Genomic DNA, 24,976 nt, shown 5'->3' with positions numbered 1-24,976 from the left:
TGAAGGAGAAAAAGATATGAACTGGCTGGCCAATACATGAGGCCTCTTTACCTGTAGAAAATGCAAGTTTTTGCACACAGAGCATGTTCAAGAAGGAATACACCATGTCTAGGCTGTGGGGTTTTAGGTTTAAACCTATAATAACTGATAAAACCCCACTGAAAGAAAAATAGCCCTCACCGGTGAAGGTGAAAATATATAAACACTGAAAAAACACCTGGACAACCACAAACTAAATGCCATTCAAAGAAAGGAAAAAAAAGAGTGAAAGTCATTTTTTTCTTCCTGAAGGGGTCTATGGAATGTAACTTTGTTATACAAGTAGCAGTAAGAAAGACTGGCTAGCATTATTCTGCTTGAGTTTTGTTCTTTGAGGATGCCACTAAAATATTGTTTCTTCTTCCTTTTACTTTTTCAGTTTTGTGGCCTTTGGTCTAAAGATGCAGGGGTTAGTTTCATGTTTTAGGTCTAGTTTAATCATTTTATAAACTATAGAGAATCAGGAAATATCAAACTCATATTTGATATTTTGGCTGCATTTGATTCTTTCACTGATAGGTAAAATTGCTGGTTTCATAGAAATCTTTCCTAATATGTGTCAGCACATTTACCCACAGACAATGGGTAAAAAAAAACCATAATACATCAGACCATAGTTTCTAGTGGGTCAGTATTGATAGTAGGTTAAATTACCAACACCTCAGGCTTTAAACAGTCAATGCAAGGTATAGTGACAAGTATATATATCACCAAGCATTTTTTGATAGTGGTGAAAACATGACACCAGACTTTTGGAAAACATGGAATGCAGTGTCACTTGTAATGCTCTGCAAAAAAGGTTCTTTCTAAGTTCAAAAAGATTGGTGTGATATTGTTTGTATTTGCAGTGATTCAGCTACATATAAAAACATTGTGTGATAACCTGTCAAAATTGATACCCGAGCTGAAGTGATTCCATGTAGTAGATCCTTGCCACTTGTTAGATGGTATGCTGAAAGCATCTTTACAATCTTAAGAGTTAATGAGGGATGATATTGACTTTTTAGTCCATTCTGGTGCACTGGTTTCTAATGCACAGGAACAAAAATGCAAATATTTACCATTTTGTGCTTTATGAGGCATCAAAGAAAGAGTCATCCCAACTGTGTCCCATAACTGATGGTTCTCAGCCCAATTGGCTAAGAATGCTGAGAGGGCCGTTTCACAGAAGTTTACATGGGAAGGAAAGAGCGAGTACACATGACCCAAAGACTCACTGAAGAAGTATTGTATGGTGTACTACAATAAGATTAATTTGCTAAAATCTATTTGGACGTCACATACACTATAAGTACACTGTCTAAATACCATGTTCTTTCAGAGCAGAAAGCAAGCAATATTAAAAGCGAAACGTTCCATAAACACCGGAAAAGCACTTTTTTTGTTGTTTTTAGTGGCGAGAAAATGGGTAACCACTGATAACAACTGTTTTTTAAGATATTGAAAACACTGAAAAAAAACCACCAGAATTTACCAAAAATAGAAACTGAAAACAGGAACGCCTAACCATGTCATATTAGAATCAGAAGGTGTCGATTAAAGCTATTCTCACTAATTAAATGGATGTGAGTAAATGCCCTTATAAAATGAAATATGCATGCAGCTCTATATTGCAAGTAATGGACTGCATATTGAAGCACAAGAGAGGGCAAAAACAGTGGGGCATATTTTCAAAGGATATGGCGGAGTGAGGCGTTAGCCTTCCTGGCTTGACACCTCACTCCGCCCCTTCAGAAATGCTGGGCTGCACCATATTTACAAGATTATGGTGCAGGCCTGCGTTTTCCCCTGCACTGGCACCACACTTAGCAGCCTAGCGCCAACACATGTAGCCTTGCACCATAGTGCAAGAGTGTCTGCGTGGAGTGGAAGATTGCTTATGTGCAGGAAGGTCCCCCCAAATGCCGTTTTGTAATGTCTATGTGTGCTGCTTATAAATGCAGCACACAGAGAAGTTGCAAAATGGCATTAAAAAAAATTATTGTTTATGTGCAGGAAGGGGGACATTCCTGTACATTAACAATCATTGGCCTTTTGCGGTTTTCCTGTGTGCTGCACAACGCAGCACACAAGGAAACAGCAAAACTAGGAGAAATTAAACATTTCTCCTTGTTGAGCCAAGGTAAGAACAGGTTTTCCCTGGTCTTCAATCTGGCGCTGCCTAGACCTCACTTGTAAATAGGGGGCAGCGTCAGAACCAATGGGTATTGCTGTGAAATACCCACAGCAACACCCATTCCCTTCTCCTTACACGCTAAGCATAGCGTGAAAGTGGGCCTTATTAACAAGGCAGTGTTAAGCCAAAATAAGTGTCTTAACGCTGCCTTGTAAATAAGGCAAAGCCCCTATCGCCACAGGAACGTACAAAGTGACGTTCCTGTTGCGATAGGGGCTTCTAAACATGCCCCAGTGGATCACATATCCTGTGGCCAAACATTTATACAAATATCACCCAAGTAATGTTGAATTACCCATACTTCATGGCAATCTGAATGTGAGATTGGGAAAAAGTGGAGGTAGCCAAATAGTATTTCATATTCCCAAGGAAAATACTCTCTTGGTGATGATGAAGAAGTAGGTCCAAATTCACAAAGGTAAACTTACACCTTTGTGTAAGTTTATGTTTGTTGGAGAAGTCACAAAACTGCATTTTAATTGTAAGTTTAGGAGTGTGGCGACTCCGCACTCAGGCCAGAGAATGTCACACATAAAAAGATTGGCATGTCTTATCTTTTTATGTGTGAAGTTCCCTACACCGACAACAGAGACTCTACACTCGACAACTTACTATTGAAATGCAGTTTTCTGAATTCCAAAACAAATATAAAATTACACAAACGTGTAAGTTTACCTTTGTGAATCAGGCCCTTAGTGTGCATTTAGGTTGGGAAGTAATTCCAAAATGCATTAGCAAGTTCCTATGAATAATAGAATCATGATTGATTCAATTGCAATAGAATGACTGTCGGTGGCGGCTGCTGTAATTTGAAATTGGCACAACATTCATGTGTTTGGTGGAAAGAGAGGAGGATGCAGAATGCCTATTAGATCCGTGAGCTGAGGGAATCGTGGTTCCAACTGAGAGCTTTGTTGCTGTCTCAAGTAGTAGAGGCCAAAACTGTAAATGAAAGTTAAGGTTATGTGTCCACCTATGTAAGTTGAAAAACATCACTTTATGTTGATTCCCTGGCCTGTTTTGTGTCCCACTCTGTTAGATCTGGGGGTCTCTAGTTGGCAATGGTATTCACCTTTGTCCAAATAGGGACCCTTACATCTAAACCAGGATAAGGGGATTACACTCCTTAATAACCGCTGCTCAACCCCTTGGTAGCTTGGCACGAGCAGACAGGCTTATCTCACAGGCAATGTGTAAAGCATTTGTGAATATACACAGTAATACAGTAATAACACTACAGATGGACACAACACAGGTTTTATAAAAAATAAGTATTCTTTATATGGACTTGAATACAAGACCACAAACGTCAAAAATCCACAATACTACTCTTAAGGTTACTTAAAAGATTATTAAAGTCTCTTAGTTCAAGTTGTTTAGTAAATGCGACAAAGTTCTCTACAAAGTACCTGGATGCTTGACGCAAAGTCAACAAAAGGATTGCAAAAGGGGAGATGCAACGGTTCCGTGACCCGGGGGAACGGGTACGTGCGTCCTCAATGCTTGCGCAAAGTAGGGGACTCGTCGTGAACCCTACCGGTGCGGAGGTGATACGTAGATTCTCGGCCTGCGGGCCCGTTGCGGTGCTCAAGATGGGGCCTTGTTGTGATACGACGATCCGGTTGCAATGCGAGAAGATGGCGCACTTGATGCAGCGATGCGATGACGATGTGATGACGCCCTGGCAGCCTTGCAACAACTTTGGAGCCGCGACGCGCTTCTCCGGTGATGCGATGGCGACTCTCTCGATGGCGTCAGGCTTCTCCTATGCTGCAACAGCAGGGAGCTTCGATGAACACACGCTTCCAGGAAATTGCGGTGGAGGCTCGCTTCCCCAGTGTTGCGATGATTTCAGCTGTGGTGGTGACACGCTTCTTTTCGTTGCGTCGCGCTTCCAGCTCCCAGCAGCACGCAAGTGACTGGGGTCAGAATTCCAAGCAAAGAAATTCAGGAGGGAGCTGGAGGTGAAGTCTTTTGTCCCTTAGACTTCAGCAGGATGTAAGCACAGTTCAAGCCCTTGGAGAATATTCTGTAGATGAAAGTCTTTACAAAGTTCCTTCTCCTTTCCCTTGGCAATGAAGCAACCACTGCAGGCCAACCCAGCAAACAGCACACTGGCAGAGTGGCAGTCCAAACTCTTGCAGCTTCCTTGGTTCTTCTCCTTGGCAGAAAGGTTTCTTGTTTCAGAAGTGATCTAATTTCTTGGGATCAGGATCCCAATATTTATACCCCAAAATCCTTTGTTCTCTGAAGGCAGAGAGGCCTCTGCCTAGTTCAAACCAGTTCCTGAGCACTTTGTTGACATGACTCTCTTCTTCCTTTTACTGTGCAGGGCAGAGACATCAGCCGCCCCACAGGAGGTCGAGCCAGCACAGAGGAGGGAATATACAGCTCTGGAGCACTCTGTTGACATGATTCCTCCTCTCCTTTCACAGTGTAGGGCAGAGACATCAGACACGCCACAGGGGGTGGAGCCACCATTGTAGAGGGAAGGCCCAGCCCTATTCAGGTCCCAGGTGCAACTCCTCCCTCCCATCTAGATGCAGATCTCTCTATTCACCACCCGGCTGCCCCAGCCTGTCTCCTGGAATACCCCAGCCCTGTCACACACAAACCCAGACAAGGAATACACAACCCAGCAGAGGCAGGCTCAAATGGTTAGGCAAGCAAATACCTGCTTTCTAAAAGTGGTATTTGCAAACACAGTATATTAAAATAAACTTTACTAAAAGATGTACTTTATTATTCTGAGTTCAGGCATACTAAACTCAAATTTCTACCATGTTCCCTGAGTCAGTTAGGATTATAAGGATGTAATAATCTTAACTGCCCATTCTGGCCTATGAGAACAGGTAGCCTTCAATAGTGAAAAACGAAAATAGCTGTAATTCACTATTACAACATGCTGCACACATCAGGGCATGTCCTACCTTATACTCACAATGCACCCTGCCCTTGGGCCTACTATAGTGGTGTCTAACATGAAGCAAAGGGAAGGTTTAGGGACTGGCAAGTGGATGCACTTGGCCAAGTCGACATGGCAGTGCTATACTGCACAGAGGCCTTGCAATGGCAGGGCTGAGACACACTTTACAAGCTGCTTCTGTGGGTGGCACAACCAGTGCTGCAAGCCCAGCAGCAGCATTTTATTTACAAGCCCTGGGCACACATGGTGCACTGTACTAGAGGCTGACAGATACATCAAATAACCCAATCATGGAATCCAATTAGTATATCAGTTTAACATAGGGAGTACTTGCACTGTGGCACTGATTAGAAGTGGCAGAGTGCCCAAAGCATAAATCCATCAAAAACTTATCTAAACAGAGGAGGCAATCCGTCAAAATGGAAGGGAGACTCACGCCAATGATGTCAGGTCTAACAAGTGTCCCCTCCAGCTGAAATGTGGGGAGAACTATCCTCCCCCTAGGGACTTCTCTTCACTTAGGCGGAAAAATCTGGACAGACCATCTGCATTGGCAAGCTCTGTACCAGGGCGGTGTTCCACCGTAATGTCCATACCCTGTAGGGAAATGGACCACCTCAACAACTTTGGTTCTCACCCCTCATCTGCATCAGCCATCTGAAGAGACTGTGGTCTGCCTGAACCCGGAAGTGAGTCCCAAACAAGTATGGTCTCAACTTCTTCAGTACCCAGACCACAGCAAATGCCTCATGTTCAATTGCATTCCACCTCAGTTCCCTTGGAAGTAACCTCCTACTGACGAAGGCTACAGGTTGGTCTAGGCCCTCTTCATTAATCTGTGATCGAACAGCCCCCACACCATGCTCTGAAGCGTCTGTCTGTACAATGAATTATTTCGAGAAGTTGGCCACCTGAAGCAGGGGTACTGTGCACATGGCTCAGGGCGTCAAAAGTCTTCTGACAGGTGTCAGTCCAGTTCACTTTCTTGGGCTGCTTCCTGGAAGTCAGCTCAGTCAAGGGTGCAACAATGTTGCCATATCCCTTGACAAACCTCCTGTAAAAGCCCATGAGTCCTAAGGTTCTCACCTGTGTCTGAGTCGTTGGGGGTTCGCATGCCAGGATGGTATCAATCTTGGGTTGTAGGGGTGCCACCTGGCCGCTTCCTACCTGGTGACCCAAGTACACAACAGAGCCCTGCCCAATCTGGCACTTACTTGCTTTGATCGTGAGGCCTGCCTTTCGCAGTGCTGTCAACACTTCCCAGAGGTGCTGCAAGTGTTCTTCCCAACTGGCGCTGAACACTGCAATGTCATCCTGGTAGGCAGCACTGAAATCCTCCAGCTCAACCAACACCTGGTTATCCAACCTCTGAAAGGTGGCAGGAGCATTCTTCATCCCAAAGGGCATAACCTGGAATTGGTAGTGCCCATCTGGTGTGGAGAATGCTGACCTCTCCTTAACCTCATCATTCAAGGCGATCTGACAGTACCCAGATGTCAAATTAAACGTGCTGAGGCACCGTGCAGCCCCTAACCGATCCATGAGTTCATCAGCTCTGGGGATGGGTTGTGCATCAGTCCTGGTGACTGAATTGAGTCCTCTGTAGTCCACACAGAACCGGAGTTCGGGTGTGGCACCCGGCGAGGCAGCCTTTGGGACCAAGACCACTGGGCAGGCCCAAGGAATGTTTCAGGACTCAATGACCCCTAAAGCAAACATCTTGGAGATTTCCTCCTTAATGTAAGCCCTAACCTTCTCAGTCACTCTGTAAGCCTTGTGCTTGACAGGAGGGCTGTCACCAGTGTCCACATCATGGACGCACTACTCTGTGACACCAGGATCCAAGGAAAATGTATCAGAGAATTGCCCCAACAGCTGTCGACAATCTTGCTGCTGACCAGGGGTCAGTGTGGCAGAGAGGCTTACACCATCCACTGACCCATCTTGCTCTGTTGCAGACAGGAGGTCAGGAAGAGGCTCGGTCTCCTCCTCCATTCCATCATCTTTCTCTAGGAGCATGACCACTTCGGACCTTACTAAGTGGGGCTTTAGGCGGTTAACATCAAGGACCCGCAAGGGGTTACTGGGAGACCGCAAGTTCACCAGATAAGTGACATAACTCTTGCGCTCCACCACCTCATATGGAGTGGTCTACCTGTCCTGGAGCGCACAAGGCTCCCCAGGGGCCATGACCCAAACTTTCTGTCCAGGCTGAAGCTTAATCTGAGTGGCATTCTGATCGTACCACCGCTTCATTTCCTCCTGACTGGCTTCCAAATTCGCCTATGCGACATCCCTGAAAAGTCGAGTCTGGTTTCTGAATGCCAGCATGTAACTATACACATTCTGGGGAGGTTTCCTGGGAGATTGCTCCTAGCCTTCCTTGACCAGACTCAAAGGTCCTCTTACTGGGTGACCATACAAAAGCTCAAAGGGACGGAACCCTAGAGACTTTTGTGGCACCTCACGGTAGGCAAACAGAAGGCATGACAAGAGGACGTTCCACTTATGCCTCATTGGTTCTTAAAGGCCCATGATCATACCCTTAAGGGTCTGGTTGAATCTTTCAACCAGCCCATTTCCATGTGGGTGGTAAGGAGTGGTGAACTTGTAGGTAACACCACATTCCTTCCACAGAGACTTCATATAATTGGAAATTAAGTTTGGCCCTCGGTCAGACACAACCTCTCTGGGGAACCCCACATGGGAGAAGATCCCCATCAGTGCACGTCCCACCACAGGAGCCGTCACTGTCCTGAGCGGAATGACTTCAGGGTACCGAGTAGCATGGTCCAACAAAACCAGGATAAACCTGTTGCCCATGGCTGCCTTGGGGTTCAGTAGTCCCACAATGTTAATCCCCACCCGTTCAAAGGGGGTACTGACGACTACAGGGAAAGGTTGGAGAGGGGCCCTGTGCCTCCTTTCACTTTTCCCACTTGCCTGCCAAATTTGACAGGTCCTACAATGAGTATCTGAACTCTTCCTCATCTGGGGCCAATAAAAGTGGGAGACAAGCCTTTCAAAGGTCTTGATCTGCCCCAGATGACCAGCTAAAGGAACATCATGAGCCAAGCCCAATTGGAAGGCTCTGAAGCGCTGGGGTACCACCAGCATGCGGGCTGACCCAGGCTCAGCAACCTTAGGCTCGCTATACAGGAGACCATTCTCCCAGTAGATCTAATGTGATCCAGACTGATCACCTGCTGCCTCGTTTGTGGCTTGTTGCCTCAAACCCACAAGAGAAGGGCACTTCTTCCGCTCTTCACAAAATTTCTCACTGGAGGGACCCCCTTCTTGCTGCCAATGAATCAGCTCAGTTAGGTTCCCCAGTTCAGAAACTTGCTCTCCTGTAGGCTCCAGGGCATCCCCCCAAGGTCTGCTTCCTCCTGGACCGTGGGAACAATGGGGGCTGGTTTCCCGTGCCCCTACCTCTTCTCTTTAAGGCAGGTCCCTAGGTGTTGGACCCGGCCCTTTTAGTTTTTCCTAGCCTGTTTCTGTGACCTGTTGGTGATTTTAGGCCTCTGCGCACTTTTTCACTGTGGTACAGTGTAAAGTGTGTGAGCTCTATGTGTATGTGTGGTGAGTGACCTGCCCTCCCATAGGAATGAATGGGGAATATGTATGCCCATGGTAGTTCCTGATGTGTGGGGAGTGCAGGGTCGAGTTTGGTATGTGCGAACTCGTGAGATTGAATGCTGCGCAATGATATATGCGGCATGATTGTGCCTAGTGTAGAAGTGCCACTTCTAGAAGTTGGCATATTTGTGTAGTTTGTGCCTGGCGTGTGATTGGCTGGAGCCTGGCTCCAGGAGGGTGCCTGGGCCTGCTTGTGGATTGACTGTCTGGTTTGAGGGTGACAGGGGCTGGGGAGCCCCCAGGAGGTTGTCTGAGTCAGCCCTTGGTTGAATGACTGCATCTGCAACTAGAGTGGTGGGAGGAGATAGCACCTGGGAGTGAATGGGGCTGGGTTTTCCCCACACAATGCTGGCTCCACCCACCATGGTGCATCTGATGTCCCTAGCCTGGCCTGTGAAAGGAGTTCCCTATAACCAGTTGTAGCCGGTTCTCACACTGCCTGCACCCTGCTAGACAAAGGATTTCTCTGTATAAAACGGGGCTGTGTCTCCTTACAAAATGTTCTTGTTCCCAACTTGAATCCTGCCAGGGGCGTGCTGCTGCTTGGGCCCAGGGGAAGGCTTGCCTCTCTGGGCCCTGCCCAGCCCCTGGATACCTGATGGACTGCTGCAGGTCAAGAGGGGCTTTGTTGCTGGACTTTTTGTGCCTTTAGCGCTGGGAGCGCTTTATTTTCCATGCTAAGCGCTGGTAACGCTCTATTCCTGCTCTAAGCGCCTGGGAGCGCTTTCTTTGTCTTCCTATAGTGCAGGGAGCGTTTTTATGGTTACTTCTGGACCTTTGCTGGTCCTATAGTGCTAGGCAGCGCTTTATTGCCATAGCGCCTGGGAGCGCTTAAATTGCCACATAGCTTGGGGGAGCGCTGCTCTGTTCACCGCGGCTGTCCACGCCGCCCGCGTGTCCTGTTGGATTTATTTTTGTCAGAGGGAGCCTATCCCTCGGTCAAGTCATCCCCCGCCTGCCGAGCCAGAGAAGGGCCGCCGCACTGCCCGCAGCGACCCGGAAGTGGTTGGCCGGCCGGCCAATCCCAGCGCGGCCTGACCAGAAGTCCCAACCGCCGCCGCCTAGAAGGAAAAGCTGCCCTGCGACTCCCAGGAGGGGGGCCCGGGTGAAGAGAGGTAGTGAGGGGCAGGCGGGCCTTTGTTGTGGGGAGGAGAGCTCCGCACTGCCACCGGAAGAAGGAAGCCACCTGCTATGCCGGTCCTGGGGCTCCTGAGTGAAGGGAGAGCCCCGGGGAGGGAGAGAAGTCCAGCCGCCCGAGCCACGAGGCCTCCGTGATGCAAGGAGAGCCCCGCAGCAGGTGAGAGGAAGCCCCAGCCGCCGCGAGCAGTCGGTGAGTCAGGGCTGGGCCGGGCATAGTGGGGCATATCTGTTTTAGCTCCCCGTGGGAGCAGAAGAAGCCTAGGGGTGCCGGCGGGAATCAGAGCGGCCTCGGATGGCAGTGGTCCGCCCCACCGTGTCCCAGAGCTGTGAGAAGCCCTAAGCGGCACACCGGTTTTAGCGAGCCCTGAAAAGGCTCGTGGCGCCATTGTAGTTTCGAGTCCCTAGAGAAGGGGACTCCAACGTAGGGGCATATTTTAGTGTGGTGCATTTAGGGCGGCACCGGATGGCAGTGGGCCGCCCCAACGTTGTCTAGAGCCTGCAAAGCTCCCACGATGGGCATGGTATTTCCGAGCCCAGATGTCTCCAGTGAGTGGTGCCAGCTCTTGAGGGGGCATGTTTGTGAAAAGAGCCTGAGGATCACTAGCCTGGCCTTAAGTGTTTAAAGCGCCAGTGAGAGCCCAAGCTGCATTTTGGTGGCCAGAGCCTGAGAGCCTGAGAGCTCCAACAATTGGGTGCAGTTTTGGTCTGAGGGTCAGTGAGGGCCCTGCCGCAGTTTTGTCCCAGCTGCCCAGCAATTAGTGGACAGCTGCACCGTTTAGGCGCTTGAGATTGTCCTCAGCTGCCCAGCAATTAGTGGGCAGCTGCACCGTTTAGGCCCCTGACTATTGGGACACAGGGCGTCCTAGCCCCAACAAGGCCAGTTGGCCTAAGGACTGCCACAGGTGGTGGCTTATGTAAGTTTTGCGCAATTGTGTGGTTTTATTTCACCTCTGAATGTGTTTTCATGCATCCTGTCTTTTTGCGCTATTGAGTTGTGTTCTGGCACCTCTGAATGTTTTTATGCATCATGTGTCTTCCTTGTTCTTACACCGCTGAATGTATGTTTAATGCATCATGTTTTTTCCTTTCCTACACCTCTGAATGTTGTGATGCATCATGTGTAATGTGTTCTTGCTTATACCCCTAATTGTATTGTGATACTTAGGTGGTTGTTCTTTCTAGTAGAGGTGGTCCTAGTGAGGTCCTGGTTCCCTGCGTGACATTCTCCTAAGGTGGTTAGGGTTGCGTAGGTGGTACTTACCTGTTACCAGTTTACTAGTTGTGTGCTATATTTGCTTATTTGTGCTACAGTGATTTTATATCCTATATTCTATGTTCTAGAAGTGCTATTTCTACTAAGTGCTGATTCTGACAGTGGCCCATGTGGCCCTGTCCTGTAAATAATCCCTTGTGAATATTGCCCGTGCTAGTTTGCACCATGTATATGGTTTGATTACTATCTGATGTGTTATTACAATACAAAAGTTATTTTTATATAACCTTGTGTGGAGTTCCTTTTGTGGTGTGCCTAGGATGTTGTTGCTGTTGTGTGTGTGCGCAAATGCTTTACACATTGCCACCGAGATAAGCCTGTCTGCTCGTGCCAAGCTACCAAGGGGGTGAGCAGGGGTTATCTTGGCGTGTGACTCCCTTGCCCTGACTAGAATGGTGGTTTCTGCCTAGCTTTGGCGTCATCCTTAGCCAACCAGAAATAGCCAGTTCTAACATTGTTGGACAGCGGTGAGGATTAGGACTTGTGTTTGCGCAGTACCACAGCGACAACTGACTACATTACAAAACTCTGCATTCTAGATAGTCACATGTTGGGATTATTATTTTTGATTTTGTTTTTCCTCAAGAGTGTCATTTTCGAATGGTATTCCTGTACTTTTATGTTTAGTGGCAGATGAGAGAAAATGACAGGGCGGGACGCCAGTAGAGGGGGAGGTTCCCATAGATATGGAATCCCTTGCAGGGTCCAGTGCCCAATCCCTGTTCCTGTGTTCCTGTCCCTGTGTGGATAGATGGAAGAGAGGGAGTGTGGAGGAGAAATGGCTAGCTTGGGAGGGTGGGTATCCCCTGATTGTAGTGTGTGTGTCTGGATTCCCCAGTATGGTAGGATCCAGTGGTGGTAGCTAAAATGTGTCCAGTGCGTGAAGTCCCATTCCCAGTTCCCAGAGTATGGTGCCTGGGGCTCAGTAGGAGGGGTACAGGTTGAGAGTCAGAGGCAGTGAGGAACTGTCTCACCAGTCTGGAGGGGGAGTGTGTGGATGAGTGGTGTGTTGAACTGGAGGAGTTGGTGTGAGTTTTTTTGTAATAAAAGGAGCTTGCACAGGAGGTGTACCTCTGGTGGTGTGCAGGAGGTCCTGCAGAGGCACTGGACAAGAAGGTGGACCTCTCGCGGTGTGCTAGATGTCTTGCAGAGGCATTGGGGAGTGATTCTAAAAGTAGTGGCTTGTGTATCTGATGATCCTGTGTAGGGGACGAGGTTCATGTGTAGCCCAGCTAGGTCCCAGTAGGATGGTAGGGGTGTAGGGGCTCACGCCCTGTCTCAGTGGAGGAGGAGTGAGTGTGGGACGGTGTGCCCCACGTTGGCCCGAAACCCTATCTCAGGGCCTGGAGGGTTCCCTAAGGGAGCGCCAGGTCAGGGGCCTAGGCTGTACTTGCAGGTCATTTGAGGAGGATCTTCCTGTGTCTAGAGGACGGGGAGTGTCTGGAACCAGAACTCCGGCGGTCCTGGTGTTGGGCAGTACCACTCCTAGTGGAGGGTGCAGAAGTCCTGGTTGGTTGGGCATTTGACCGTCTAGAGTGCTTGACCATTTGTGGGGCCTCTGGACCCCCGAGGAGGGGGGTGGCCAGGTTCAGGTTCGGCCTGACCTGGAGGAAAGGGCATCTGTAATCAGTGTCCTGACCTGTTTTGGCTTAGAGGGGTACCGCTCCAAGGTGGGAGGGTGCAGAACTCTGGAATTGGGTGCAGAGGGACGGTGTACTTCTGACCCCGGTGTAACCTGAGGGTTTAGATCCTAGGTTGGGAGATTAGGAATCTTCCAGGTCAAGAGGAATCTCTACCAAAGTAGATCAGCTGAAGAGACTGCGGGGGCTGCCATTGCTGTGTGATCTGGGGCTCACCTGCAGTTTGTTGTTTCCACTAAGGTAGAGGAAAGGGGACTTTGCTGTCTGCTGTGTCCCCCCACCTGCTTGAAGAGGGACTTTGCTGTGTGCTGTGTCCCCCCACCTGCTTGAAGAGGGACTGTGCTGTGTACCTCCGAAGTGAACTAGTTTCCATATCCCAAGTGGTAGACCAGTGATGAAGGGAGGTCCTGATCTGGTGGGAGAGTTGTGTTCTGGTGGGTGCTCCCCTGGGAGGCTGCGGAACCCTAGAAGTAGAGGTAGGGTGGGGCATTCTTGCCAGTGACATCTGGTCAGCCTGAGGGTATTGTCCCGAGGTTGAAGGATCAGTTGTAGTTGTAGCTACACTGAGAGGAAGAGTGGGGAATGGCTATTGTGTGCCAGGGTTTACTGGCCCCCACTCTGTGGATTGGACAGGACCTGTGACATTTGGAGGCCCTAGGGCCTAGGGCCTGGTCCTGGCCGTGGATGACTAGAGAGTACCAGTGGGGTATCCTAGTTGTGCCAGAGAGCTCTTGTTGAGAGAAATACATTGAGGTTCCGTGACAATTGTAAGTGGTGTTTTCGACTCGCTCGAATATGGTCGAGTCTGGTATCTATGAACCGCAAATGATGAGTTTAGTGGGTGTACGCGTTTTCGCTGTGCTAGCCTAAACCGTTCGTTTGTTTCGTGGGTTTCTTCATCTGAACCCACGGGTTCCATTTTAGATATGGCATCCATTTTGTTTCTTGCCCTCAAGTAGCCAGCGAACGGACACTGTCCGCTTCATGACCCTGGGATTCCCAAACTCTTGCGGAAGACACGTGTTCCTTTGAGGGTGTCTTTATGACGAGTGGGATGACACTGTAAGGCAGATGGCCCCGCTCGAGGCTCATCTTGCCGTCCCGATCTATTGTCTCAGTTGTGCATTCATTAGGCACGTCTCCTTTGATCCCTGCAATCGTGTTTCCTGATACCACCCCTTTTACACTCTCTTCGATCTGTTCGCCATCCTCGTCTTCCTCTGCACCTGTTTCTGTCTCTTCCTTGATTCGTTTACAGCCGAACGGAATGCACTAATGGTGGGAAGATGTACTTTTACAGTTGGGAACCGACAAATGCTACTGTGATTGTGTTCCGGGCCCTGAATACATGAAAGCGACCCCCTATGAAATTTACTGTGGGAACCGGGTTGTAACCTTTTGTTTGCCATGTTATCTTATGATGAAAAACTGTATAAAAGGAGCGATCCACAGATACGATTCGAAGCAGTCTCCGTGAACCTACATGTTATGTACTTCTCATGACTTCTGTGTTCCCTGCAGTAAATAAACCTCGAATCTTTGACGCCGAAGGAAGTGTCCCGTGTCTCTGTCATTTGTACGCCGGAACAGGTAACCCACGAAGGTTTCAGCTGTTATCCCTGGAACCGCTGGGTCTTATAAAAACCCAGTCCTTCAGTTGGCGCCCAACGTAGGGCTGCATCAGCGGTACCGGTCCAAAGCCCGACGATCGTGAGGAACTTCGTGTGAAATCTCCGAGGGAAGGTGCACCCCGCTTCATCGATCCTGTTGTCGAAACAAGTGGCCCGAAGACTTTTCCCGCGAAGATCCCCGCCTCCTGACGGCTGTGACGGACTGCTGCCCTGACTGTAGACCTGTTTTGTTGCCTGGCGTAGACCTTGGTACAGCGAGACGATTGACGGGCCTTCCTGGTGACACCATTATTCTTTGAGTTAAGTATTTGTGGGTCGCTCCCAAAATCCTTAGTTGTTGTGGGTGCTTAGTTGTTGCATGGTTCCATTGCATTTGTGGTTCTTTGTATTTTGCTCTTAGTTGTTCTATTTGACGTCTGCAGTCGCCAAAAACCGAGGGTTTTTGCACTTTTGCAGGGACATTATAATCCTATAACCCTTGACGTTTGTGAAACTCGGTTAGTGTGCACGATGCCTGGCCGTAGTACTTTGTTCAGTTGCTTTAGAGGTTGTGGTGCGGATTCCCGATTGGAGGACTCATGCCCGATACCTCCAGTTGGAACTCCAATTTACGAATTATATAGTCGACATGGTGTGGGTCCTATCACATTCAATGATTGCTGGGTTCGCTACACTAAAGATGACGGTGTCCTTAGTTGGCCACCTCATGGTAGTTTTGAGACCCCGATTTTAGATAATCTTGAAGCTAAATTGTTCCAAAGAAAAGCAAGGCCGGCCATGTTTGATTCCTTTCGGTTATGGCATAAAGAAGCCAAGCAGAAAGAAATCAAACAGCTTAAACGTAATAAGAGAGAAGGTATTGTTACAACGATGAGAAATGCAGAGCAGTTTCAGCGAGACAAGGAAGAGAAGGAAAAGGAAATTTTTGATAGATTACAACGTATGACCGTGGATAAATGCTACCCCGCTTTGCCGACGGGTACGGATAAGAAGGGAGAGGATGCAGTAGAGGACCCTTTGTTGTCCTATCTATTGAAGTCGCCACCTCCATATGCGCAGGATACCACAGCTCCTGTGGTTCCTCCTGTTCCTCTACCTGCTCCTGCTCTGACTGCTCCACCGTCTATACCTTCTCAAGCTACTGTTCCCGCTACTTCCACTCTTGTGGCTACTCCTACTGCTCCTCCTGTTTTTGGTCCTTCTGTTGTTACCCCTTTACTTCTCTCTTCTTCCCCGTCTGTTCGGCGACGTATTCCTAATATTGTTGCCAACTTCTACTCTCCTCTTGGACCGATTCTTGGGTCTGCTGGTTCTGATGCTCCCCAAAGACGAAGTCAGCTTCCTGGTGGTAGGGAACGTGACACGCTATACAACATGGCGAAAAATTGGATTAGATACCCCCTTAAGAATCCTCCACGTATAGTTGTTGACACTTTCTCTCAATTTAATGAGCCAACACAAAGAATCGTGTTTGAAGAAATGTGCAAGCTCTTACATGATGAGATATCAGTTGATGCGGCTGATGATGTATTGGCTGCTCTGACTGAACTTCAGCTTCAGTTTTCGAGTGGTATTCTCGTGGGTAGCAATGTTCGACGTGCTGTCGAGCAGCTACTATCTTTTCGTCCCACTGTAATGCCTCGTGCACTGTTTAAGGACGAACATGAAGAATGGATGTCGACGCCTGGTCAGTATCCCATGCGTGAAGTTCCACCAGTGTGGAGGCCAGGTGATGCTACTGTTAATCCTGCTATTTTGCCACACTTCCAGAGGGTGTGGATACACCTTCCATGGAAACGATCGGAAGTTTTGCAGGTTAAGCAATCTTTGCCTGATCCTCGCAAAAATCCTGCAGGGTACTATAAAGAATAGTCTCAGTTAGTGGATGCTACAATAATGAATCTTGCCGACATCGATATGTTGTTCGGCAATGTCGTACCGCAACCGATTTGGGCGAAAATTCGGCAGGAAAATCATGCAGCCGAGTTAGGCGGTGATTGGCCTGCTCTTGTGGCCGCTGATGGACTACAAGTTGGTGGGGCTAAGCCTGAACAGCTTATTGCCGATCTCCCCCAAAGAATAATTACCCTTATAAAAACGCTTATGCCCGCTATGAAAATTAACTGGGACAAATTGTCTGCTTGCAAGCAAAAAAATGACGAGAGTGTCTCCGATTTCTTTACAAGATTTGTGGAGGCATTCATCGATCACAGTGGTCAAGATATGGGCACTGAGGGAGGCCAGAGATTGTTTGTGGATAAATTTGTGTTGAATCTGTTGCCCGAACTTAGCAACAAATAAAAAAATTCAGAAAGTGCGTGGGCAATTTCAACCGCTGCTCAGATATTTGCCACAGCCCAATATTATGAAAATAGAGAGAAAGAAGAAAAAGATCGTGCAGACAAAAAGACGAAAGAGCTCAAAACGAAAGTTTTGCTGCAACAAGCATATCCTCCGCGCTCGAATCAGAATGATTCTCAGCAGCGGAATAGATCGCAGTCACAGCCCGCTAGGTCACAGTCTCGAAATGACTCTTCTTCGCAGAGATCTATGCTTGGGTACAATCAGTGTGCCTATTGTAGAGGTGAGGGTCATTTGAAATTTGATTGTCCAGTTTTGCGTGATCGAAATAGCGGCAATTCATCTAGAGGAGGCCGTAGTGGTCCTCAGCAGGCTTCACGAGGTAGAGGTCATGGCGTTACGCAGAATCAAAACGATCGCTCTAATAATTCCTCTGATTCTAATAATTGTTTTGATCAGCGTGGGTCATAATCAGGTAGATCCGCACAGTACAATGTGGATGATTATTACGTCGATCAGGGTACTGACGACGGTAATTACTAGGACAGCCATAGACAAGGAGAGGGAGTAGTATCAGTTCCGGTTGATCAGAGAGGGCCTTACGTCGCAGTTGCCACATCGGGCGTAGTTGAGCCTTTTCTGTTGGACACTGGTGCAGCGAAAAGTTCTATCATGCATTCGAAACTCCCTGGCGCACCTTTGTCTGGCTTAACAAATGTTTCCGTTGGATTCTCCGGCGCCCCTGTTAGCAATCCGGTTTCTCGCCCTTTGCCCCTTACAATTGGGCCACGTGAGCTGCAAGCTCCTTTGATTTTGACTACTGGTTGTGGTGAAAATCTTATGGGTCTGGATTTGCTGAAACGTCTGTATGCGACTTTGTATTGTTCTCCTGCGGGAGTAAAGCTTACATTGGGTGAGAGAGTAATCTCTCCCATGTACTTGTCCATCGATAAGCTCCCACCGGAATTGAGTTCACTTCCTGCATCTTTGTGGACGACAGGTCCCAATGACGTGGGCCTGCTTGACATCTCCCCTTATGTTGTTCAACTGAAATCGAATGTGCGATTACCACGTATTCCCCAGTATCGTATATCCCTTGATGGTGAGCGAGCGTTGTTAGCGATCATCTGTGATTTGATCGAGAAAGATGTTATCGAGGAGACTAGGGGAACCGTGTGTAATAGCCCTGTGTTACCCATCTTGAAACGCACTGATCCATCTAAGCCTCCTGTTTATCGTTTTGTCATTGATTTACGGGAGGTGAACAAAATTGTGGTTCCTCAGTTCCCTGTGGTGCCTGACATTACGGCTTTACTGACTCTGATTCCAGCATCTGCGTCCTGGTTCTCAGTGATCGATCTGAAGAATGCTTTCTTTAGCATTCCGATTGCTGAGGAGAGCAGGGACCTTTTCGGTTTCTCTTTAGGTGGTCGCAGCTTTAGGTTTAAACGCGCTCCTCAGGGCTACTGTGAGAGTCCATCGATATACAGCCAAGCCCTGAAGAGCCAACTTGACGCGCTTGTGTTGCCGGCTGGTGCGGCCTTGATCCAATATGTCGATGACTTATTGGTGGCTGCGGACACGCAAGAAATTAGCAAAACTGCTACGGTGTCTTTGTTGCAACATCTCTGTGACTTACATCACAAGGTGTCACCTTCCAAACTGCAATATTGTTGTCAAGAAGTAACCTATCTAGGTCACTTATTGTCAAAGGAGGGAAGAAGGTTGACCCCAGAGAGAATTGCAGCAATCGCTCGAATGACTCTGCCAACAACTCCGAGAGATGTGCGTGCCTTTTTAGGTATCACGTCATACTGCAGGCAATGGATTCAAAATTTTTCATTGCTAGCGAAACCATTGGTAGCTCTTACGTGCAAGGATGTTCCGACTCCTTTGCCATGGACGGAAGAGTGTCAGAAAAGTTTTTCTGAACTGCGTGATGCGTTGTGTTCGGCCCCTGTGTTAGGTACTCCTGACTACAGTAAGCCGTTTACACTATACGTTCACGAGAGGGAAGGTTGTGCGTTGAGTGTTTTGACGCAACAATTTGGCGGTAAGCAGCGTCCATGTGCATATTTTTCCTCGGCCTTGGACCCAGTAGCTAGAGCATTACCGAGTTGTTTAAGAGCGACAGCGGCAGCTGCGGTGTCCATCCGATAACCTGCAGGATTGGTCATGGATAATATGCTTACGGTGATGGTTCCGCATGCAGTTGACACTCTCTTAAATCGTACGAAAACCCAACACTTGATGAGCGCAAGGTTGTCTGGTTATGAGTTGACGCTCCTGGCAAGTCACATTCAAATAAAGCGCTGTAATGTCCTAAACCCGGCGACTTTGTTGCCAACTAATATGGAATCAGATGAGGTACCACCACACGATTGTTATTTGCGAACTGAGGAAGAAACGAAGGGTCGTGTTGACCTAAAAAACACTCCATTGGAAGAACCCGATGGTACTTTGTATGTGGATGGTTCGTGTTTTAAGTTGCCGAATGGTGATGGGACGACTGTGTATGCTGTGGTAACGTTGAGTACGGTAGTGGAAACTTCAAGATTGAACCAGAACTCTGCACAGGCAGCAGAGCTGATTGCCTTAACCAGAGCGTGTGTTTTGTCGAAAGGGAAACGGGTGAATGTGTTTACTGACAGTCAGTATGCGTTTGGTGTTGCCCATAGTTTTGGACGATTGTGGAGAGAGAGAGGTTTTATGACATCGCCTGGTACGAAGATCCAGCATGGACAGCTTGTGAATGATCTTTTAGACGCACTTTAATTGCCCAAGCAGGTGGCGATTATTAAATGTAGTGCACACCGTAAGGTGACGGATGATGTTGGTCGTGGCAATGCGTTTGCTGATGAGATTGCTAAAGAGAGTGCGAGAAACCTTACAACTAGAATGTATGTGACGAGTTCGGTAAGGTGGCCTGCAGAAACTGGTATGTGTGAGGACACTATTGAAAGTGTGAAAGCGATTCAGAATGAGGCCAAGTGGAAGGAGAGTACGAGAAAGTTGGATGCGAATGGCTGTTGGATTGATTTGTCGGAGGATAAAAGGTGGATGTTGCCGGATGCATATTTGCTAGCTGTTGTGACCATGGCACACGGTTTATCACATATTAGTGCGAAAGGTATTTGCAAGTTGTTGTCCCCCGTATGGAAGAATGATGGTATCGCTAAGTGTGCTGAGAGATTGGTCAAGAATTGCATGATATGTATGATGTACAATCCCGGCAAGGGAACTCCTACACCCCCAGGCCACTTTGCTCCTCCACATGTCCCTTTGAGGTAATTCAGTTGGATTTCATCCATATGGAGCGATGCAATAACCTAAAATACGTTTTAGTTGTGGTTTGCGCATTCTCCCGATGGATCGAAGCTTACCCTCTCAAAGACAATACTGCCCTGTCTACAGCGAAGGTCCTACTGAAGGAATACTTTCCTCGGTATGGAATGCCACGGATTGTATGGTCTGATAACGGAAGTGAGTTTGTGGGGAGTGTGATGAAGAGTGTGTGTAAGGGCCTCGGAATTACACAAAAATTCCACAGCGCCAACGATCCCCAGTCAACAGGTTTGGTTGAGGGGTACAATGGTACTCTCAAACTAAAACTTGCAAAGATTCAGGCTACGACTGGTCTCTCGTGGCCTGACGCTTTGCCTCTGGCTCTTCTGTCAACTAGGGCGACTGTACACTCTCGAGTAGGGCTCAGCCCATATGAGATTGTGTTCGGCCGTCCTGCAAATATTTGGGGGGTTCCTAGACCCAGTGCATTCCCCGATCTTGAGTATCCAATGCTGATTGATTACCTTCTTGATCTGACTGCTAAACTGAGGTTAATTCATCAACAGGTCTTTGAAGCACTGCCGGTGCAGACGGAGGGTCCAGGCCACCAGCTCCAACCCAGAGACTGGGTGGTTACGAGAAACTTTGGCCGAAAACGAAACCTTGAGCCGAGGTTCATCGGGCCCTTTCAGGTGCTCCTTGCCACGAGAACTGCTGTTCGTTTGGAGGGCCGCAAGCATTGGGTGCATGCCACCCACACCAAAAAGGTACCAATACCTTTACCAGCGGACTCGTGGGTGAGGACAGGCATCGCCTCATCTGAAACCGAGGCTTTGCCGAACTTTGTGCCGTTCAGTGACGCTCAGCCTGTGGGAGATACTTCAATGCAGACGGATAATACTGTTCAACCTTTGTCATTGGAGAATTCAAGATCTGAACTATTGTCTGACCGACAGGACTCTGTTTCATCATCCGACCAACTGTTTGAAGAGCAGACTCGTCCTGGAAGAAGCAGATATTTTCTTTGTTCCAATACTAGAGACTAATAAAGATTATTTTTGCTTTTTCCCTTGGAAATCCACGTTACCCCCATTATCATTCTGAACATTTTTGAACAACTGTGATTTTGTTTGAATTCTGAGTTCTTTTCCGCATATGTGTGTTTGTTTCCACAGCTAGGAGATTTTGTATACATTGTTTTATTTAAAAAAAAAACCTTACATCCGGGTGGACCGTAGGGCCGTGCGGGTACTTCCTTCTGTTTAGTAGGCCCTGACACTAGGTTGGAGGCCGTCGATTCCTAGGAACTCCTGGGGATTGACTATTGCTACACAGAACGAAGTGCGTCAAGAACGTTGCGGACGGTTTTAGAGGATGGCTTTCTCAAAGCTGTCGGAATGGGAGAAGACTCAATCACAAAGATTTGAATTGCATAGGATTGTACGTACTAAATGCTTTATGTTTCAGGTGTTCCTTCTGTTCCTAACTGTTTCCTCGTTATTGGTGGGTGGAGTGTATTATGCAATACAGTCATTATTGCCTTCTGCTTCACCTACCCCTTCTTCTGAACCTAAACTTACTTCCACTGTTTCTCCTCATTCCTTTCATATCTTACCCCAACACGAGCAGGTTAGACATGCGGAATTTATGAACAATTCCTTCGTTCAGCTCCTTCATCAACATCAGTTGGTGATGAACACTACCAACTGTTGGGTGTGTGGGTTAATGCCACATACCACTGATAGGGGAATTCCGTACTTGGTCCTTCCTTACAGTTCCCAGGGTTCAGCTCGAGCATTCCAAACAATGTTTCATAGCGCACTAGATTCCTACCCCCATCGAGAGCCATGCACTGCAGATCATGGTCCTGGCCCGTACCACAAGCCTTTGGCAAGAGCGATTGCCAATTTAGATAGGGATATCTTCGACGCATCGCTTATCCCAGAGGAAGAGGTGCGAGCATACCGAGATCTGAGTGAGGCTGAGTATAGCATGTCAGTGGGTGATCGGCAGCTTAAAAGCTCGTCTCCGATCTGGATCGTACCCCATCTCGGTAATTTCTGTCTGAAAGGCCTAGGCCGAAGCCCGCGAGCTCAGCTTGGGAGGAGTGCCTGCACCGAAACGTATGTTTTGCCGTCGGTCACTTCCCCTGTTCTTCTGACAGCAAAGGGTACTTACTTTGTTTGTTACGACCGCGCATATACATGGCTGCCTCGTGACTTTTCAGGCACATGTTATATTGCGAACTTGTTGCCGCCGACCTTTACTGTGGGGTCGGATTATCACAAGACCAGAGTTGTAAGAGGCGTGATTAGCGAAGAGGACACTGACGGTCAAGAAGCAGGAGACTTCTTTAAGGGTTTCTTGCCGTTTTGGGGACCTATGATCAATAGTAGGAACCTGAGACAGTTGACTCGAGTGGTGGAATCGACCGCTAATATCACTGCGAGCGCCCTTGGCAACATTACAGCAGAGCTTCAGGCGGACAGGCTTATGACGTTACAAAATCGTATGGTTTTAGACGTCCTTGCAGATAGAGGTGGAGTATGTAAGGTGATCCATTCGAGTTGTTGCATTTTCATTCCTGACAACGCTCCAACTGTCTATCAAGCCATCTCGAAGTTGCATAAGATCTCCGAGTCCATACACGTGGACGTAGGGGATTGGACGCTACTAGGGTGGTTTTGGGGCCTGATGTCGACGTGGGGTTGGAAGATTCTGATGATCATTGGGGTTGTTGTAGCATTTCTGTTCACGTGCTGTCTTTGTGTGCAGTGTGGTCCTGCCTTATGTGGCCTCTGTGCTACGACGTGTATAAGGTGGCCGCCTGTTACCAAGGAAGCGCTGATGGATAGAATAATGTTGCAGCAACATCTGGATGGTCTGATGAATATCGAGATCGATTCTGATTCCGATTAGTGCTTGCCTACATGAGGGCAAAAGGAGCATCTGAGGTTCCGTGACAATTGTAAGTGGTGTTTTCGACTCGCCCGAATATGGTCGAGTCTGGTATCTATGAACCGCAAATGACGAGTTTAGTGGGTGTACGCGTTTTCGCTGTGCTAGCCTAAACCGTTTGTTTCGTGGGTTTCTTCATCTAAACCCACGGGTTCCATTTTAGATATGGCATCCATTTTGTTTCTTGCCCTCAAGTAGCCAGCGAACGGACACTGTCCGCTTCGTGACCCTGGGATTCCCAAACTCTTGCGGAAGACACGTGTTCCTTTGAGGGTGTCTTTATGACGAGGGGGATGACACTGTAAGGCAGATGGCCCCGCTCGAGGCTCATCTTGCCGTCCCGATCTATTGTCTCAGTTGTGCATTCATTAGGCACGTCTCCTTTGATCCCTGCAATCGTGTTTCCTGATACCACCCCTTTTACACTCTCTTCGATCTGTTCGCCATCCTCGTCTTCCTCTGCACCTGTTTCTGTCTCTTCCTTGATTCGTTTACAGCCGAACGGAATGCACTAATGGTGGGAAGATGTACTTTTACAGTTGGGAACCGACAAATGCTACTGTGATTGTGTTCCGGGCCCTGAATACATGAAAGCGACCCCCTATGAAATTTACTGTGGGAACCGGGTTGTAACCTTTTGTTTGCCATGTTATCTTATGACGAAAAACTGTATAAAAGGAGCGATCCACAGATACGATTCGAAGCAGTCTCCGTGAACCTACATGTTATGTACTTCTCGTGACTTCTGTGTTCCCTGCAGTAAATAAACCTCGAATCTTTGACGCCGAAGGTAGTGTCCCGTGTCTCTGTCATTTGTACGCCGGAACAGGTAACCCACAAAGGTTTCAGGTGTTATCCCTGGCACCGCTGGGTCTTAGAAAAACCCAGTCCTTCAACATGTGGGTTCAGAGTGGCGAAAAACCGGAGGGTGTCCCTGCCGTGCGGGCCAGTGTCCGTGTTTTGTCGCCCAAAGCAGGGAAGCCCATCAGTGGAGTGATTGGTCTACCCTGAGTTTTGGCTGGAAGGGGGTTGTGTTGGACCCGGCCCTTTTGGCAGGTTCACCCCAAGACTTTTTGCTTTTTCCTAGCCTGTTTCTGTGACCTGGTGTTGGTGATATTAAGCCTCTGCGCACTTTTTCACTGTGGGACAGTATAGAGTGCGTTAGCTCTCTATGTATGTGTGGTGAGTGACCTGCCCTCCCATAGGAATGAATGGGGAATATGTATGCCCATGGTAGTTCCTGATGTGTGGGGAGTGCAGGGTCGAGTTTGGTATGTGCGAACTCGTGAGATTAAATGCTGCACAATGATATACGCGTCATGATTGTGTCTAGTGTAGAAGTGTCACTTCTAGAAGTTGGCATATTTGTGTAATTTGTGCCTGGTGTGTGATTCGCTGGAGCCTGGCTCCAGGAGGGTGCCTGCGCCTGCTTTTGGATTGACTCTGGTTTGAGGGTGACAGGGGCTGGGGAGCCCCCAGGAGGTTGTCTGAGTCAGCCCTTGGTTGAATGACTACATCTGCAACTAGAGTGGTGGGAGGAGATAGCACCTGGGAGTGAATGGGGCTGGGTTTTCCCCACACAATTCTGGCTCCACCCCCCGTGGTGCATCTGATGTCCCTAGCCTGGCCTGTGAAAGGAGTTCCTATAACCAGTTGTAGCTGGTTCTCACACTGCCTGCACCCTGCTAGACAAAAGATTTCTCTGTATAAAAAGGGGCTGTGTCCTCTTACAAAATGTTCTTGTTCCCAACTTAAATCCTGCCAGGTGCTTGCTGCTGCTTGGGCCCAGGGGAAGGCTTGCCTCCCTGGGCCCTGCCCAGCCCCTGGATACCTGATGGACTGCTGCAGGTCAAGAGGGGCTTTGTTGCTGGACTTTTTGTGCCTTTAGCGCTGGGAGCGCTTTATTTTCAGTGCTAAGCGCTGGTAACGCTCTATTCCTGCTCTAAGCGCCTGGGAGCGCTTTCTTTT

The sequence above is a fragment of the Lissotriton vulgaris genome, chromosome 5 (assembly GCF_964263255.1).
Source record: "Lissotriton vulgaris chromosome 5, aLisVul1.2, whole genome shotgun sequence".
NCBI lineage: Eukaryota > Metazoa > Chordata > Amphibia > Caudata > Salamandridae > Lissotriton > Lissotriton vulgaris.
The sequence above is the reverse complement of the archived record's forward strand: the minus strand, read 5'-3'. Positions refer to the sequence as shown.